At 41.9% G+C, this 18,382-nt stretch overlaps 1 protein-coding gene across 2 annotated transcripts in view; it reads right to left on the bottom strand.

The window, feature by feature from the left end:
• socs6a (suppressor of cytokine signaling 6a) overlaps nucleotides 1–18,171 on the bottom strand; it is a 61,822-nt gene extending 43,651 nt beyond the window's left edge. The window contains exon 1 of one of the 2 annotated variants that reach the window (XM_078216706.1): nucleotides 17,566–18,171. The gene's annotated coding sequence lies outside the window, so the exon portion shown is untranslated. The remainder of the gene's footprint in view (nucleotides 1–17,565) is intronic. The other variant, XM_078216707.1, reaches the window with a different exon arrangement.
• Between the last annotated feature and the right edge of the window lie 211 nt (nucleotides 18,172–18,382).

The following is an 18,382-nucleotide window of genomic DNA, read 5'->3' as shown; positions in this document are numbered from 1 at the left end:
GTGTGGAGTTTGCACATTCTCCTCGTGTCTGCGTGGGTTTCCTCCGGGTGCTCCGGTTTCCTCCCACAGTCCAAAGATGTGCGGGTTAGGTTGATTGGCCAGGTTAAAAATTGCCCCTTAGAGTCCTGGGATGTGTAGGTTAGAGGGATTAGCGGGTAAAAATGTGGGGGTAGGGCCTGGGTGGGATTGTGGTCGGTGCAGACTCGATGGGCTGAATGGCCTCCTTCTGCACTGTAGGGTTTCTATGATTCTATGATGATTCTATGAATCAACCAGGACAGGATGTGAACATTCGGCCCATTATACCTGTTCTGAGTCTTTGAAAAAGCTGTTCAATTAGGTACACTTAACTTCCACCCCATCCATCACAAATTTGTTTACCCGCCCAAATCTATTTATACATTCTATCTGTTTACCCACACAAACCTGTTTGTACACCCTTTCGCAGTTCACAATCCTGAAACTTCACTCAACTCCACATCCTTGTTGACCTCATGGGTGCCCAGCAATCCAGCATTGAATTCAAAATGCATGTACTCCTCATTTATAAATCTCTCCTTGACCTCTCCTCTCGCCCCACATATCTACTGATTTTTCTGCATTGGCCTCTGCTATATGTCCATCTTCAGTAACACAGACTTCTGATGTGTTGGTTCTGCACCCTTGATCACTCTCCATAAACCCTTTTATATGGCTTTTCCTTTCCTCATTTTCAAAATCCTCCTCAACACCTCTTTCAACATGATGTCAGATATCTTCCCCAATTCTATGGCAACAGAAAAATGGGCTTAGTCTAGGTGAAGAGTAGGCAGTGGCTAAAGCTGAGACCTATGCCTTGTATGTACAGCCCATATTCTCAAAGAAACCTTGGTTACTTGATGACACTGTTAAATAACCAGCTAACCTACTTCATTCATGGGAGCTGAAGGCCTGTCACTGGAGCCTGTGATTCTGCCCCCTGGTTCCTGCAAGACAAGCTCAAAGCTGTCATAAGCAAGTTAAATAAAGCCCTGTTCACATGGTAACTGAACAGGTCAACAACTTCAAACCTTTTCCAAATTGGCCACTGCGATTCAGCTCCTGCATTAGGCCCGACTGTGAACCCAGGGATCAGCTGTGAGAATAGCCTGGCAACCTGACTGAGGAGAGAGGTGGAGGAGCCAGATCACCAGCGCCTGGATTCCAGCTCATCCAGTTAACCAAGGGAAGAGATCCCATTTATTCTCTCCTTCAATCTCCCCCTGCTTGTCCACCTTGTCTTTCTTATGGCTGGAACCTTTCTAATTCAATCCAATATGAACCGTGTTTCACGAGATCTCACAGGAACTGAACTGCTGCAACAGCAGGAATTAACTGGACTGCAAAGTCAGGCTTCTGCAGCAAGTGATGAGGGAGGTAGAAGAACATTGGCTAGAATTGTGGGAGAGGGAGATCAGAGGTCTGGGGAAGGAGATGCTGTGTGTGGGATCCTGATACAGGTACCCATTATTTGCATATACTAATGGCCTAATGCCTGCTTCAAGGGTGGCTTCATCTCATTTGTCGTCATTTAACATGGTAGGTGGCATTTCCAATCTCTAGAAGACAGGTTAAAGGGTGATGAAATAAAGGTCTTTCAAATGCTGAAAGGGTTTGAGGCAGACTAAAACTATGGGTCATAAATATAAAGTTAGAAAATCCAGCAGGAAATATCCAAAGAATGTGGAATTATTGTTGCCATAAAGACTAGTTGAGGCAATAGCATAGATACATTTAAGGAAAGCTATAAATGCATGTGAATGAGCAAGTAATAGAAGGCTATTCTGATAGGGTTTAAATGATGAGGGATGGGAAGAGGCTGTACTGAGCATAAATGCTGGCAGAGGCCAGATGGCTCAAATACACTGTCTTCTGTGCTAAAGATTCAATGTAACTTTTGACATTGAATTATTAGAATTTTAGTGACCTGTTGCAGTGAAACCAATTAGTAAGACATAATTTTGACCCTTAACAATTTACATCTAGAAACATCAAATTGATGCAATTCCAAAGCTGAGGCAATGCATTGTGATCAGGGTAACTTTAATTTCCCACCATTTCATTTTCATATTTTGTATATGATGAATCTGAATAAAATAATACACTTGAGAAAAGTGCATTATGTCATTCCAGACCTCCAGCATGTCATGGAGAAAAACGAGTAAACCAAATGGACAGTGTGGATTGCACGTCTAATAATTGATATAGCATTTGCATGATGTCCAGAAAGCCTGACTTTACCACAGTTTAAGTTGAATTTGATAAAGCAGAGATAACAGATGATATAATATGACACATGCTGTCCAGTATTGTCAACCTAATACTATTTTAAAAAATCAATTTTGAATAGGTGCTCTGCTTAAATTAGTCAGATGTGCTCTGTGAAATCTTCCAAATTTCATTGCTGAAGTATCAAATGTGGATTTCTGCAGTTGCAAATCAATTTCTAACTGGGATAAAGTGCATCAGTTTTGGCATATGCCATATCAACAGATGCCAACAAGGTACCAATATGTAATGGAAGTACTCACTTTCAGGTCTATATATTTTTTTAAAAGAGCGAACATCATGTACCTGAGATTATATGCAAGCTGTTAGGTATGTACCAGCAAATTAACGCTGTGGGCAGCAGAATACTATTGATCCAACTACCCAATGCATCCAAACCCATCTCTTCAGTTTCTTTACTGTAATGCAGGAATTAAATGCCACATATCCTCTTTACTAACAGAAATTCCAACAGTTATTTTAAGACCGGCCAAGGCTTTCTACTCCACCACTCTGGCTGACAATTTGTCCCACAATTGTATCACACTTACCAAAAAAAATGTTTTTTAAAACAAACAGCATTAACTTTAAATAACCCCTTTACACGTTAGTGACAATATATGAACAAAGACCTCCAAAGTACATACTGTGACTTTATCAACAATCACCAGTAAACTGTTGCTATAAAATACTACTAATCAATATGTTTTAACAAGTTAACTCAAAGTTGTCTCTCTTTCCAGGACTTCATTTTGAACCTCTCCAATCAGGTTTCCACCTGTCACAGCACTGAATCGGCACTTACCAAAGATAAACAATGACATCATTTGTGACTATGGTGATGATTTTATCCTTTCTCATCCTTTTGTCCCATCTGCATCTCTTGGCCATGCCATCCTTTAATTCTTCAGCTAAGTGGAATTGCCCTCATATGGGTTTTAATCTCATCTGTTCAGTCATAGCCAGAGATTCTCCTGTTATGACAAGTCTTCCCATCAATACCTTTGGGGAGCCACAAAAAAATTATCTTTGGCCCCTTCCTCTTTCTCATCAACATCATCTGAAAACTCGTCAAGTACGTTGATGGTACCCAGCTGCTCGCTCCATTAGCCCTGGGGCATCAGGCTGTTGGTCCGACATCCAGTATTGGATGAAAAAACATTTCCTCCCAGTAAATATTCAGTGGGCTGAAGCTATTGGGTGGGATTTTGAGCCCACACTCTCCTTGGGTGGGACTGCCGGCGCAGGCGCAAAATCCAGAGAGAATCGGGAAACGTGATTCTCTCCTGAGAGATTCTGTTTCCCAATTTTCCCCATCCCTCACCAGTGATGTAACAAGGTTCATTCCCATAATGGGTGGAAAACCCATTAAAACAGATTTAATAAACTTTCATATGATTAACAGGCCCCCCAACCACATGATCCTCCCTCACTAAATATTCATACCTCACCGACATGATGTGATGTCGGCGAGGTTTACAAAATGTTTGGCCAAATGAAAAACTGTTGAAGGACGCAGAAGAAAGTCCAAAGATGTGCGGGTTAGGTTGATGGCCATACTAAAATTGCCCCTTAGTGTCCTGAGATGCGTAGGTTAGAGGGATTAGCGGGTAAATCTGTAGGGATATGGGGGTAGGGCCTGGGTAGGATTGTGGTCGGTGCAGACTCGATGGGCCAAATGGCCTCTTTCTGCACTGTAGGGTTTCTATGATCTTCTATGATCTATAGCCCCTGGAGGAGAGGGACATGGCTGGCCACTGCCCCTGGGACAGGCTGGCATTGCCAGGTTGGCCCTCCTGGGCCTCTGTAAACAGTTTTTATCTAGGAACAGAATTTGTGCCAGCAAATCTAAAGCATCTTCCTATCTGATTTCTTTTGTTCTGAGGGAACATCACTCCTCTTGGCTGAGATCAGGAAATCAATGTGTGGGCAGTCATGGGCACAAATCCAATTTCAAGCTTGCAGTAGCATCAATGTCAGGTACATCAGGTTATTCACAAACAAAACCTATACTTCCACAGTACAGGCCTTTGAAAGTCTGAAGTGCTGCTTCATTTTCATCACTTTGTACCCCAATGTAATATTTTTCACAGTAAGCAATTGGGGATCAATTATAACACCAGCTTCTGGTGCCTAAATCAAGCATGTTTCCAATTATACCAGAAGACAAATTCTTCAGTTCAGGCTTTTTGGACTGTCTCCATCAAAAGTTTCTAATCATGCATGATCATCCCAAAGTACATATTGCAATACAATGATGTGAATCACTGCACATTAACTGTTGGGCATGCAAATATGAACCACAATAAATTTGAAATTACACTACAATCACATGTTCATCAAGCGAGTCAAAAACAGATACATGTCAGTTTCTGTGCCGCATTTGTATGAAAATTTTACTGCACTTTCGGGACCTGTTTCAAACTCATTTCCGTTTCCAATATCCAAAATAAACAGATTTAACTGGTTCATGGTAATCATGCTGCTTAAGTATGGCATCTTCAAAGATTAAGCATGCTCAAAAATATTGTAGTTTACAGGTTGCCCACATCCATGGAGAAGACCTGAAGAACTTGAAAAAATATACTCAAAAATTAAATGTTATTTATCATATCTAATCACTTGTTGTTTTGGAGTTGCTTAACATGATGGCCTGCAGCCATGGTACACCAATAGTAAAGGCCTTGAATATTTAAGCAAATGAATGAGGTGCTAAGCAAGCAGACGGCTTCATCCTGGATGGTGCTCAGCTTTTTGAATGTTGCTGCAGCTGCACAAATCCAGGCAACTGGACAGTATCCCATCACATGCATGGCAGAAAGGTGTACCTACAGGGGAGAGGCTTTGAGGAGCTACTTACCTCAAGGGTACTCAGGCTCTGACTTGTTCTAGTGATTACAGCATTTACATGGCTAGTCCAGTTGAGTTTCTGGCCAACGATTACCTAAGAATATTAATAGTGGGAGGTTGCTGCCATGGTAATGCTGGTCAGTGTTAAGAAAAGGTGGTTAAGCTGTCTCTTGTTGGAAATGGTCATTATCTGGTACCTGTGGGGGAATTACTTGTTTCTTGCCATTTATCAGCTCAAGGTTGGATGTTTTCCAGGTCTTGCTGCATGCCAATAATGACTGCTTCATTAGCTGAGGAAATGTGAATGGAGCTGAACACTGCATTCAAACGTTAGTTGACCCACTCCTAGCCTTATGATAGAGGTAAGGCCATTGACGAAGCACAAAGATATTTGGCTTAAGATGCTGCTCTGCAGTGATATACCGGTTTGAGATAATTGGCCTTTTACAACTACAACCATCTTCTTTCGTTTTAAGTGTCAAAGACAGTGGTACTCAGTTTACCTCTGGAATTTAGGCCTTGTGTCTATGTTTGGATTAAGACTGTAATGGGGGGGGGGGGGGGGGGGGGGGGAAGAGGTATCCTACATTTATTCAATAAAGCCATTGTAAAACCTTACCATCTCCTTTAATATGTTCCACATTAATGGATTTTTAAAAAAATAGGTTGTTGATTCAGGGGAGCCATGATATTATCTGGTTTTCATGGACACTGCAAATCCTAATACCTGACAAATTTATACTTGCAACAAACATTATAATGTCTTGACTGATGAAGCAATCTTGATGCATATCAATTGTTCTGTTAGGGTTATTTATGAATCTAAACAATCTCTGACTGCATCTCACTCATTCTTCCTCCAAAACACTATTATCTTTAACTCATGAGTAAGTCATCCTTACAGTACCTCCATGTGATATTATCAACTTATGCTGCGAACTGAACTGAAATTACCCAAATTTGTTTCAGACAGTCTTAAGGCAACGAAGAAGAAACTCATTCCATCAGTATGGGCTGTTTCAATTCCACCTCCAAGAGGTAAAAGGGCAATTGCTTGCTAGACGTTTATAATTTAGTGTCTTATAATACTAGAGGTGTATTCAACAATCTAAAATAATAGGTCCCCTAAAAAAAGATTGCCCATGGAAAAGATCATCCCAGTCAGAAGAAATTGATATTTTCACACTAAGTGCGACATGCTATTTCTATAACCATTAAGTTCAACCACAAAGCAATTGAGTTTTGGATTCAATGACTATAATCACTGGTAGCTCCTCGAGTTGTACAAGTATACCACATTATTTATACAACGAAAGCTGCTGAGCAAGGCAAACGCTTAATAATATTCACTCTCTTAGAACATATAACATCACAGCGCAGTACAGGCCCTTCGGCCCTCGATGTTGCGCCGACCAGTGAAACCAATCTAAAGCCCCTCTAACCTACACTATTCCAATATCATCCATATGTTTATCCAATAACCATTTGAATGCTCTTAACGTTGATGAGTCCACTACAGCTGCAGGCAGGGCATTCCACGCCCTTACTACTCTCGGAGGAAAGAACCTACCTCTAACATCTGTCCTATATGTCTCACCCCTCAATTTAAAGCTATGTCCCCTCGTGTTAGCCACCACCATCCGAGGAAAAAGGCTCTCACTATCCACCTTATCTAATCCTCTGATCATCTTGTATGCCTCTATTAAGTCACCTCTTAACCTTCTTCTCTCTAATGAAAACAACCTCAAGCCCCTCAGTCTTTCCTCATACGATTTTCCCACCATACCAGGCAACATCCTGGTAAATCTCCTCTGCACCCTTTTCAACACTTCTACATCCTTCCAGAACTGTACACAATACTCCAAGTGCGGCCGCACCAGAGTTTTGTACAGTTGCAGCATGACCTGGCTCCGAAACTCAATCCCTCTACCAATAAAAGCTAACACACTGTACGCCTTCTTAACAACCCTATCAACCTGGGTGCCAACTTTCAGGGATCTATGCACATGGACACCCAGATCCCTCTGTTCATCCACACTACCAAATATCTTACCATTAGCCCAATACTCTGTATTCCTGTTACTCCTTCCAAAGTGAATCACTTCACACTTTTCCGCATTAAACTTCATTTACCACCTCTCAGCCCAGCTCTGCAGCTTATCTATGTCCCTCTGTAACCTGCCACTTCCCTCCGCACTGTCTACAACTCCACCGACTTTAGTGTCATCCGCAAATTTACTAATCCATCCTTCTACGCCCTCATCCAGGTCATTAATAAAAATGACAAACAGCAGTGGCCCCAAAACAGATCCTTGCGGTACACCAATAGTAACTGAACTCCAGGATGAATATTTCCCATCAACCACCACCCTCTGTTTTCTTACAGCTAGCCAATTCCTGATCCAAACCACTAAATCACCCTCAATCCCATGTGTCCGTATTTTCTGCAAAAGCTTACCATGGGGAACCTTATCAAACGCTTTGCTGAAATCCATATACCGCTTTACCCTCATCCACCTCTTTGGTCACCTTCTCAAAGAACTCAATAAGGTTTGTGAGGCACGACCTACCCTTCACAAAACCATGCTGACTATCCCTAATCAAATTATTCCTTTCCAGGTGATTATAAATCCTATCTCTTATAATCCTTTCCAATACTTTGCCCACAACAGAAGTAAGGCTCACCGGTCTATAATTACCAGGGTTGTCCCTACTCCCCTTTTTGAACAAGGGGACAACATTTGCTATCCTCCAGTCTTCTGGCACTGTTCCTGTAGACAATGACGACCCAAAGATCAAAGCCAAAGGCTCTGCAATCCCCTCTCTAGCCTCCCAGAGAATCCATGTTCCATCATTTTTTGTTATGTTTGATAAAGGATATCATATTCATAACTTTTAAAATACAAACTTTATTCAATGTGAAATCTTTTGAATTGACTTTTCTTTTAAAATGGACAAATATGTGCTACAAAAGATGGCTGCCACAGGTCAGATGACATAGCCTGCCTATTTAAGGACTGATACACTGTCTCACCAGGACAAAGGTGAAAAGGTGTTAACTACACATATACTAAAGACCATAAAAAGACATTCCGGAATCGAATGAGTCTTGTGAAAGAAAGAAGAAAGTTAATTGCCCCAACTCAAGATGGGTGTCTCCAATGAGTGAAATAGTATTCTAGGAATAAAGCAGGATATGGCTCAATCTAACACCACCATATTTGGTAAAGGAACCACAATTGTGAGAAGTCATATGGTGGAGGCAGCCATGGTTGTCCCTTTTAATCTTGAAATACTATCTGCAGAAAGAGAGAGATAGAGAAAAGGCTAACATTTATGCCCGAAAAAGATCTGAAAACTACAACATCATAATTTCTCCAAGCCTGTTCCATTTTGGGTCCCCAGAAACAGCAAACTGACTTCCTGGTAATGAAACTACCAAAAGCTGACTTTGTGACCTTCAGAAAGTCCTGCAAACAACCGTAGCATATGACTTTAGCTGTTGAATTCACTGAAACTGCACTTCAAGAGTGAAGACATTCTATGAAGACCTATAATGTACTGTCTCCAAAACCTATAATGTACTGTCTCCTTGTAAAATATGAGAAATTCCTTTTTATAGCTTGTACAAGTGCACTATTTTTTCAATTGTACTTTCCTTGAGTGCATGTGTGTGTGTGTGAGATTGAGAGAGTGGGGGCATCATCGAAAAATCAAACCTGTATTTCATTGTTATAGTGTCACAAGACTCCTGATACTGAGTGATTTTTAATTCTGAACGCTCACTGCATGGAAAAGAAATTGCATCTGACCATCGACTATAGGGTCCAATGCTTGTCATGTCTAAAATTTGTGGACTGACAGGACATATCACCTGAATTACCACATGATCACATAAAAGATGGTTAAATAATACAAGAACTGAATTCATTGTAATGCCATAATTAATGCACAAATCAACATGTTCAGAGGATATGGGGATATACCATGAATTGTGAACAAATCTACAGGTCAATTTACATCACTCCACTATTTGCTTTGCCTCCCTGTTCTTTCTAAGACATTACTGGATTTGTACATTAATTGGCTATTAAACTCACCCCAGAAAGTTAGATCTGCCAACTAAGAACACAAGTAGCCTTTTAGCAATATGATCATTGTTAATGCAATACTGATCAATCTCTCTAGCACAGAAATAAAATAATTTAAAGTGGTCAGTCTAATTCTTGTATGTAGTCAATTGTCGTTGGTGATTGAAGTTTTTTAAAAATCTTATTTTCCTGTATTTTTTCTCTCCCAAACTAATGGCTCTTTCTCTTTCCTTATTATATTTCCTAAACCTGAATCCAAACTAATTCACCCTTTCTTCTGTCCTTCCCGTTTATTTCTTAATCCTTAAATCTCATTGATTAATGAGACAGATTGTTTGTCTCATTGTTTAATCGGGTCCCAGATGCCCAGTTGCCCTTGCCACACCATTATCTGCTCATACTGCCAGAGAAAATAAATAGAGCTGAAGAGTACAGAAAAAAGACCAACTAAATAGCATGCACTGTGAGATGCTTGTTCCTGCAAAATTTGGCCTATTAAGACATTATATTTCCAAGTGGGTTGATAATCTTAACTGCTTACTCAAAACCATTCATTATAGACATTTCAGTACTAACTAATATGGGCACAAGTAGTTCTGTGGATATGCAATATAATGGAAAACCACAACACTATACCGAGCAGTAGCTCAAAAAGAGCTTTCATTCTGAGATTGTAGCTAACATGTAATTGGTGCCTGCAGTCTATTTCAGTAGCAGTTTCTTCAAATAATTTGGAAATGCTTGCTCTCAGTTCAAGGTTCATTCAAAACTTTTCACTAACCTCTCCCTATTTGTAAAGCCTTTTTTTTCTAGATGTGGACTAGAAACAATCTTAATTAACTGCGTCTCCCCAACTGCAGACATTACAAGAAGCTGAACAGCTCATAGAATTATTGCCTACAGGAAAAGCCTCTATTCAAAACGTCTGACTTGACTTTGACACAAGCAGTTCCCTACAAACCCACAAAAACATTCAGCATCTTAGTCAGGATAGATTTTCCCAGCACTATTATACCCATTAGCCTCACCTCATTGCAGTATATTAGCAACTTCTCAGCGATGACTTCAGCAGAGAATAAAGAAGAACATCAAAAGCAGTTTGACGACAAATTTCACATTATATAACAGGATTATCACCAGATCCAATATTACACTAAAAGAACTGGTTATTTTCCTCAAATTCTCCAAATGCAAACTAATCCCCAGTGGAACAGTTCACCCAGAACTTCTGTAGACAATAAATGAAGTCCTTCATAGCATCAGGAAACATTAATACACAAGGAATTGCAACCTGGACAATCACTACCAATGGAAATCGATCTCAGAACTGCATCAGGTTAAGAGGACCAGCACAAAATCTTACACCCTCTGTGTCCCATTCCTTTACAAGGGCCAAACATTTTACCCAACAGAAGAGTGCTGGACGAACTGAAGAAAAGGTACATATTAAAGTACATTGTGGCACAATGATACTGCCAGGCCTTCCGCACAGGTATTCCTGGACAATGTTGAAATCTCACCATTTCCTAAACCAAATACCAGGTATACTTGGTCTACCTTCAGCAGGATGAAGAGTTCCTATTACTGCAGGCTGGAACACCAATGCACCTCTTTCAAATAGGTCACAAGCTAACACATCCCTCAAAAATATAAGCAAAGCAGAGAGACACTGGGTCAACTGAAACTAGTCATGCACAGCCATGCAAAAACAAAATCCTACATATATTGGAAATCAGAAATATTAGCGGAACACTCATCATCAGCTAGCAGTATTAGTCAAAAGGTAATCGATGTGAAATATTAACTCAGCTTCTAGGCCTGCCAGATACTTTCAGCATTTTGTGCTTTTATTTGACGCACAGCCATGGTTGGAGCTCATGGAATAATCAGAGATGTGGACCTCCAAACCTCAACCCTCCCCAGCTCCTGCAGCTTTACAGATTCTGGGACTGCTCAATGAACAGTCGATTCCATGTACCTCACCTTTTTCTGAAAATCCAATGAAGGCCACCTAATATATAAACCCAATTCAAGCCCTCTGAATCAGGGAGTTTGGAGTTCAAAATCCACAACATAATCTGTGTACATAATCCATGATAACATGTCAGTTGAGTACTCCAATGGTGCTAGAACAAAGAACATAGAACAGTACAGCACAGGAACAGGCCCTTCGGCCCACGATGTTGTGTCGAACATAACGCCAAATTAAACAAATGCCTTCTGCCTGCCCTTAGTCCATATACCTCCATTCCTTGCATATTCATGTGCTTATCTAAAAGCCTCTTAAACACCGCTATCGTATCTGCCCACAGCGCCATCCCTGACAGCGCATTCCAGACACCTACCAGTCTGTGTGTAAAAAACTTACTCCTCACATTTCCTTTGACCTTTCCCCTCTCACCTTAAGTGCATACTCCCAAGTATCAGACATTTCAACTCTGGGAAAAAGATTCTGACTGTCAATCCTATCTATGTCTCTCATAATTTTATAGACATCTATCAGGTCTCCCCTCAGCTTCCACCGCTCCAGAGAAAACAACCCTAGTATGTCCAGCCTCTCCTTATAGCTCATACCCTCTAATCCAGGCAGCATTCTGGTAAACCTCTTCTGCACTCTCTCCAAAGCCTCCACACCTTTCCTGTAATGTTGCAACCAAAACTGAATGCTATACTCACAGTTGCTCTAACCAAAGTTTTATAAAGCTGCAATATGACATTCTGACTTTTGTATTCAATGCCCAGACCAATAAAGGCAAGCATGCCATAAGCCTTCCTTACCCTGCGTTTATTTTTATTTACTCTTGGGTTGGGCTGCTGGGCTGCATTCATTGTTTGTCCCTCAATGCCTGAGAGATGGCAAACCTTTTGTACAGTAAGAAGTTTAACAACACCAGGTTAAAGTCCAACAGGTTTATTTGGTAGCAAAAGCCACACAAGCTTTCGAAGCTCTAAGCCCCTTCTTCAGGTGAGTGGGAATTCTGTTCACAAACAGAGTTTATAAAGACACAGACTCAATTTACATGAATAATGGTTGGAATGCGAATACTTACAACTAATCAAGTCTTTAAGAAACAAAACAATGGGAGTGGAGAGAGCATCAAGACAGGCTAAAAAGATGTGTATTGTCTCCAGACAAGACAGCCAGTGAAACTCTGCAGGTCCACGCGTGGACCTGCAGAGTTTCACTGGCTGTCTTGTCTGGAGACAATACACATCTTTTTAGCCTGTCTTGATGCTCTCTCCACTCCCATTGTTTTGTTTCTTAAAGACTTGATTAGTTGTAAGTATTCGCATTCCAACCATTATTCATGTAAATTGAGTCTGTGTCTTTATAAACTCTGTTTGTGAACAGAATTCCCACTCACCTGAAGAAGGGGCTTAGAGCTTCGAAAGCTTGTGTGGCTTTTGCTACCAAATAAACCTGTTGGACTTTAACCTGGTGTTGTTAAACTTCTTACTGTGTTTACCCCAGTCCAACGCCGGCATCTCCACATCAAACCTTTTGTACAGCAGGTGGTCCCATTCATCAGAGAGCATTCTGAGTCAACCACAGAAGTTGAACTAGTTACATATGATAGCTTCACTTTCTTGAAGGACATCAGTAAACCAATTGGGGTTTTATGAGAAATACAAAGTTGATAAATTCAATTTGCCAACATGCTGATGATAAAATATAAACTCTCAACTTCTGGCCAGCCCAATATCAGAACCATTATTATATTATTGCATAGTTGGAGGTGCTGTCTTTCAAATGAGATGCTGCACTGAAGTCATAACTGACTTTTTCAGTCAATTAAAAAGATTGCATCCTTTCTCAGGGCCCTCCCTCAACCAACACAATCAAATACAGACCCTGGGCACTCACGTGGATTTTGCGAGGCACAAGCTACACCATGATTAACCACAAAAACAACAGTGACCAGAGTAATCAATTGGCGGTGAAACACTTCGAAAGCTTACTAAGATGTGAAAGCACTAGCCACATGCAAGTTCCTTTCTTCTCATGTTAGTTTACTGGCAATGAGACCTCCTTACATGCAGATTGGTTTATCTGCCTACATAACAGTAGACAAATATATAATTGGCTATTTTAATGACATGCTACCAAAAGATTTCACTATCTTTTTTCATACCAAGACAAGGCGTCAGAGCAAGCATCATTGGTCAACATATAGGTACTCACTTCTTCAAATAACAACATGCTGCTACATAGCATCCTTAACACAGCAAAATATCCCAAGGCGCTTCGCAGGAGTTACTACTGGACAAAATCTCATAGCAAGCCACATAAGGAGATATTAGAGCAGATGACCAAAAAGCTTAATCAAGGCAGTAAGTTTCCTGGAGGTTCTTAAAGGAGCATACAGATGAACAGAGGTTTAGGGAGAAAATGCACGGCCACTAATGGTAGATGATTAAAATCAGGAATTCAAGAGATCAACATTGGCCACGCACAGGGATCTTGAAGTGGAGAAGGCTAAGGAAATTAGGAGAGATTTGAAAACAAGGATGAAAGTTTTAAAATCTTTGCATTACTAGGTGGGCAGAAAATGCAAGAACGGGGTGACTTGGTGGGGATGAATTTTGAATGAGCTCAAAATTATGTCAGATAAATGGGAGAGCACTGAAATAATAATATCTAGAGGTAAATAAAGTAGGGATGGACAGATGAGCTAAGATGGCAGTGTCAGGAAATGTTATGAAAGTGAAAATAAATAGTCTTCCTGACAGCGTAGGTATTTGATCAGAAACTCATTTTAGGGTCAAATACGGCACCAAGGTTGGGATCAGTTTGGTTCAGCATCAGTTACCAGATGGGAGGGATGGATAGGAGTCAGTGGTAGCTAGGATATTTTCAAACAATAATGACAATTAATCACAGCTGCAAATTAAATGATTAAGAATGCAATTTTACAGTTATGCTGGCGTTGCTGTTGAGATGCTTCCACTCTGAAGCTATAAAAAAGTGATGGTATAGCTCCAGTCAAGTTTCAATATGATCCCAAAGCAAAGCATGATGGAATTCTGCCCAAAGGTAATCATCGCACTGTTTGGATCAGACATCGGAGTACAACTTGTGTGTGGTGTCAAACTGGAGTTCAGATACTGGTATTGTTCGGTGCAGTTCCTAGGGCACCCCACACCCCCTCCAACACTGCACAACGTGAGAACAGTCCCATGCTCAGGCTCATAACTGAAGTATAAAAGTACACTTAAATAGAAAACTCACTAGAATAGACACTGCACAATAATAACTGTCAGAACTCAGATACAATTGCAATAATACAATGACATGCAAAACTTCCAGGGAAATCACATTCAGAACCTTAAAGCATGCTAGTGCTATTTCCTTAAGATCCTGGAAAACTACCTATGTTAGCTGGTTCCTTACATTGTACAGCAATAGATCTTGCTCCCTTATCCTTGCAGCAGAATTAGAAGGCCCATAAAAAAAAGGATCTATGACTCAAAAGCCAAGATAAGGAAGCTCAAAAATGTTGTTGTCAGCACCAATACAAAAAGTGTCTGTAGATGCTGAACTATTTCACAGCTATACCTTTGAAGGTGTGCTCAAAATAAACCTATAACACATGCAAGCTACGAGAGTTAAAATGGTTCATCATACGTACAGTTTTCTATTCACATCACATGCTAATCTGAAAATTGGGGGCGTTGCACGAAAAGATTTGCTTTGAGCTTTCCTTTTTTTCACCTGTATAGTTTTACATTGAAATACAGGTTCCATGGAGTTTCTTGCTATCATCTGTTGTGAGGAAAGGATGCCCCGAGTGGAAAAAAAAATCAAGATTCTCCCTTGAAAACAAATGTGTTTTAACTTGAAGTTACTCATGATGGTCTGGCCTTTTCAATCTTGCCCCTCGCCTGAGGTGTGGTGACCCTCAGGTTAAATTACCACCAGTCAGCTCCCACCCTCAAAGAGGAGAGCAGCCTATGGTCATCTGGGACAATGGTGACTTTACCTTTACCAAGAATTCAGCATGTTCAAATAAGGCCTATGTCTATCCATTTAAAAAATGAAAAAGGCAAAATCCCACGGATGCTGGAATCCGAAACAAAAACAGAAAATGCTGGAGAAACTCAGCGGGTCTGACAGCATCTGTGGAGAGAGAATAGAGCCAACATTTCAAGTCTGGATGACCCTTCATCAGAGCTAAAAAATGATACACTCTTGTGCAAAACTAAATGAGGTTCAAAATGCAAATTCTGAGGGCTAACCAAAGTATACATTATTTCACTGAATACTACCTGTATTTTGTTAATTCTGCAACAATTATTCTAATTATAGATGACAGGTTTGTACTAATACCAAAGCTTGCAAATTACAAGAGAAATCCTGAAACTGCTCTGAGCAAACGACCTGAATGAAGCATTTACCTGTGTACTTCAACAATTTCCTTGCCTCTACCAGCTCTTAAACAATCCCTAACCCTGCAATTATTCCACCAACATTGAACAAGGAATGGTCCAAAGTGTACAACAAATTTTAGAAAACTATCATTTTCAAAAATAAAATTGGTATACCATTATTCAATTCAAAGATGCTTAGAAAACAGATACAATGATACAACACAGAGAGAACATGAAATAAACTAAATCTTTCTCCAGATAAAAAGCTCTCAACATTTATTTCGATCGTTGTTTAGAATAGAAACAAGCTGAGACAACTCTCTATATTCTTGTAAAACTTTGTCAGACTCAGTTTGGCAGGTACGTTGCAACAGATTTATGATCTGAGTCACTCCACGTGGGCTGGAGACAGGGTGCAGGAGGAGAAGATAGACAAGGGGTGATTGTATCAATTCCAAAGTACTTATTTTTTGTTAAAGTATACTCTGGAAAGTACTTCAAAACTTAAGAAACTGCAACACCAAAAAGACACAGGGTCAGAACTGATATCTTTCCAAATTACAGAACATGCGGTCCAAAACAATTTTTGTTTTGACTGTTCTGTTTGAGTTAATTTTTCAAAGAAAAAGAGGCACAAAACAAACATTTTCTTTCCCCCTCAAAAATTGCTGAGCACAAGCTTGTCATTGCAAGGCAGACAGGGTCACTTTATTGGAACCAAAATTGTCTCACAGAGAGAAATAGAAAATCACCAGAATATGATCAAACAAAAACCGTGAAAATGACAAAAAAATAAGAATTGACCAAAAGAGAAGGTAGAGAAAGGATTACATTTCTGCCTCACCATGAACATAGTTAAGGGGGTGGAGGGTTAATTTCTCTTCTCAATTTCCCCAATATTAGAGGGTGAATGGTGAAGATGATGAGGAGACAGTAGTTGGGGGAGACAGTCAAGGAGAGGGTTTAACATCAGAGTAGAGAGAGGAGGGAAGAGAAAGGCTAACCTTCCTGCCTCACCATGAACATATTTTTTTTGGGGGGGGGAGATTTCTCTTCTCAATTTCCTGAATATTAGAGAGTGAATATTGAAGATGATGAATGGACAGCGGTTTGGGGGAGATACTCATGGAGAGGGTTTTACAATCTGAATGGGGTGGGCAGGGAAGAGAAACATTCCTGTCTCAACATGAACATATTTAAGGGGGAGGGGGATGTTTTTCCATTTCCCCAATATTAGAGGGTGAATATTGAAGATGATGAGGGCACAACAGTTTGGTGGAGACACTTACAGAGGGAGGGTTTTACAATCTGGGGGGGGGGGGGGGGGGAGAGAAAGGCCATTCCTGTCTCAACATGAACATATTAGGGGGGGATTTCTCTTCTTAATCTCCCCAATATTAGAGGGTGACTATTGAAGATGATGAGGGGACAGCAGTTTGTAGGAGACACTGACAGAGAGATGGCTTCATAATAAGGGCAAGAGTTTTCACAAGTTGTGGCCAAGACAAAGGGGAGATGGAAGTGGAGGTGAGGGCCTGCCTGCTCCAGCCCCACTCCCGGGCCCCGGGGGCCAGAGCCCCCACTCCCGGGACAGAGGCTCCACCCGGTCCGGGGGGGACTTTGGGGCCAGCCTGAAACAAACTTGTTCCCCGGAGAGGGAGAGGCCGCCATGGGGATACCGGTTCTCACACACCCGGGAAAGGGAAGGTCTGACCGCAGCTCGGCGCCCTCAGTCCAGTCCACACCGCCAGCGGCCGCAGCCCCGCATTGTTCCAGAAACTTCCAGAGCCGCCGCGTGCCCCAACCGTCACCCGGAGCGGAGAGGCCGGCCCCGCGCGGCGGATCTCCCCCGGCGCCCGGGCCTCCCCACCTCCACCTACCCCTCCGAGCGCAAGGCCCCGCCGCCAACCTCGGCCTTTTCCGCTCCCTCCACGCCGCCATCTTCCCCTCGCCGCCGCCGCTTCCTTACCTCAGGCTGCTGTCCGCCTGAACGCCGCCGCGACCTTCATCCCATCAGCGCCGGGCCCCGAGGGCAGGGGGAGAGGGTCACAGGGACACACACAGGGGGGAGGAGGGGAGGCAACCCCGGCCACACAGACACCGGCCGCTCAATCCCGTTCCCCGCCCGGCTCTGAGAGGCAGCGCCACCCGGCTCACAGATCCACCCTCCCGGCTCCACTCACAACACGGACTCAGTGAGATCCCCACCGGTGATCACCCACTCACTGATCTCTCTCTCCCTCTTACTGATCTCTCTCCCTCTGACTGATCTCTCTCTCCCTGTTACTGATCTCTCTCTCTCCCTGTTACTGATCTCTCTCTCTCCCTGTTACTGATCTCTCTCCCTCCCTGTTACTGATCTCTCTCTCTCCCTGTGACTGATCTCTCTCTCCCTGTTACTGATCTCTCTCCCTCCCTGTTACTGATCTCTCTCTCCCTGTTACTGATCTCTCTCTCCCTGTGACTGATCTCTCTCTCCCTGTTACTGATCTCTCTCTCCCTGTTACTGATCACTCTCTCCCTGTTACTGATCTCTCTCTCCCTGTGACTGATCTCTCTCTCTCTCCGTGTTACTGATCTCTCTCTCTCCGTGTTACTGATCTCTCTCTCTCCCTGTTACTGATCACTCTCTTCCTGTTACTGATCTCTCTCTCTCCCTGTTACTGATCACTCTCTCCCTGTTACTGATCTCTCCCTCCCTGTTACTGATGTCTCTCCCTGTTACTGATCTCTCTCTCCCTGTTGCTGATCTCTATCTCCCTGTTACTGATCTCTCTCTCCCTGTT

Source organism: Mustelus asterias, chromosome 7, assembly GCF_964213995.1.
Source record: "Mustelus asterias chromosome 7, sMusAst1.hap1.1, whole genome shotgun sequence".
NCBI classification, from domain to species: Eukaryota; Metazoa; Chordata; class Chondrichthyes; order Carcharhiniformes; family Triakidae; genus Mustelus; species Mustelus asterias.
Note: the sequence above shows the minus strand (reverse complement) of the source record. Positions and strands in the feature narration are given on the sequence as shown.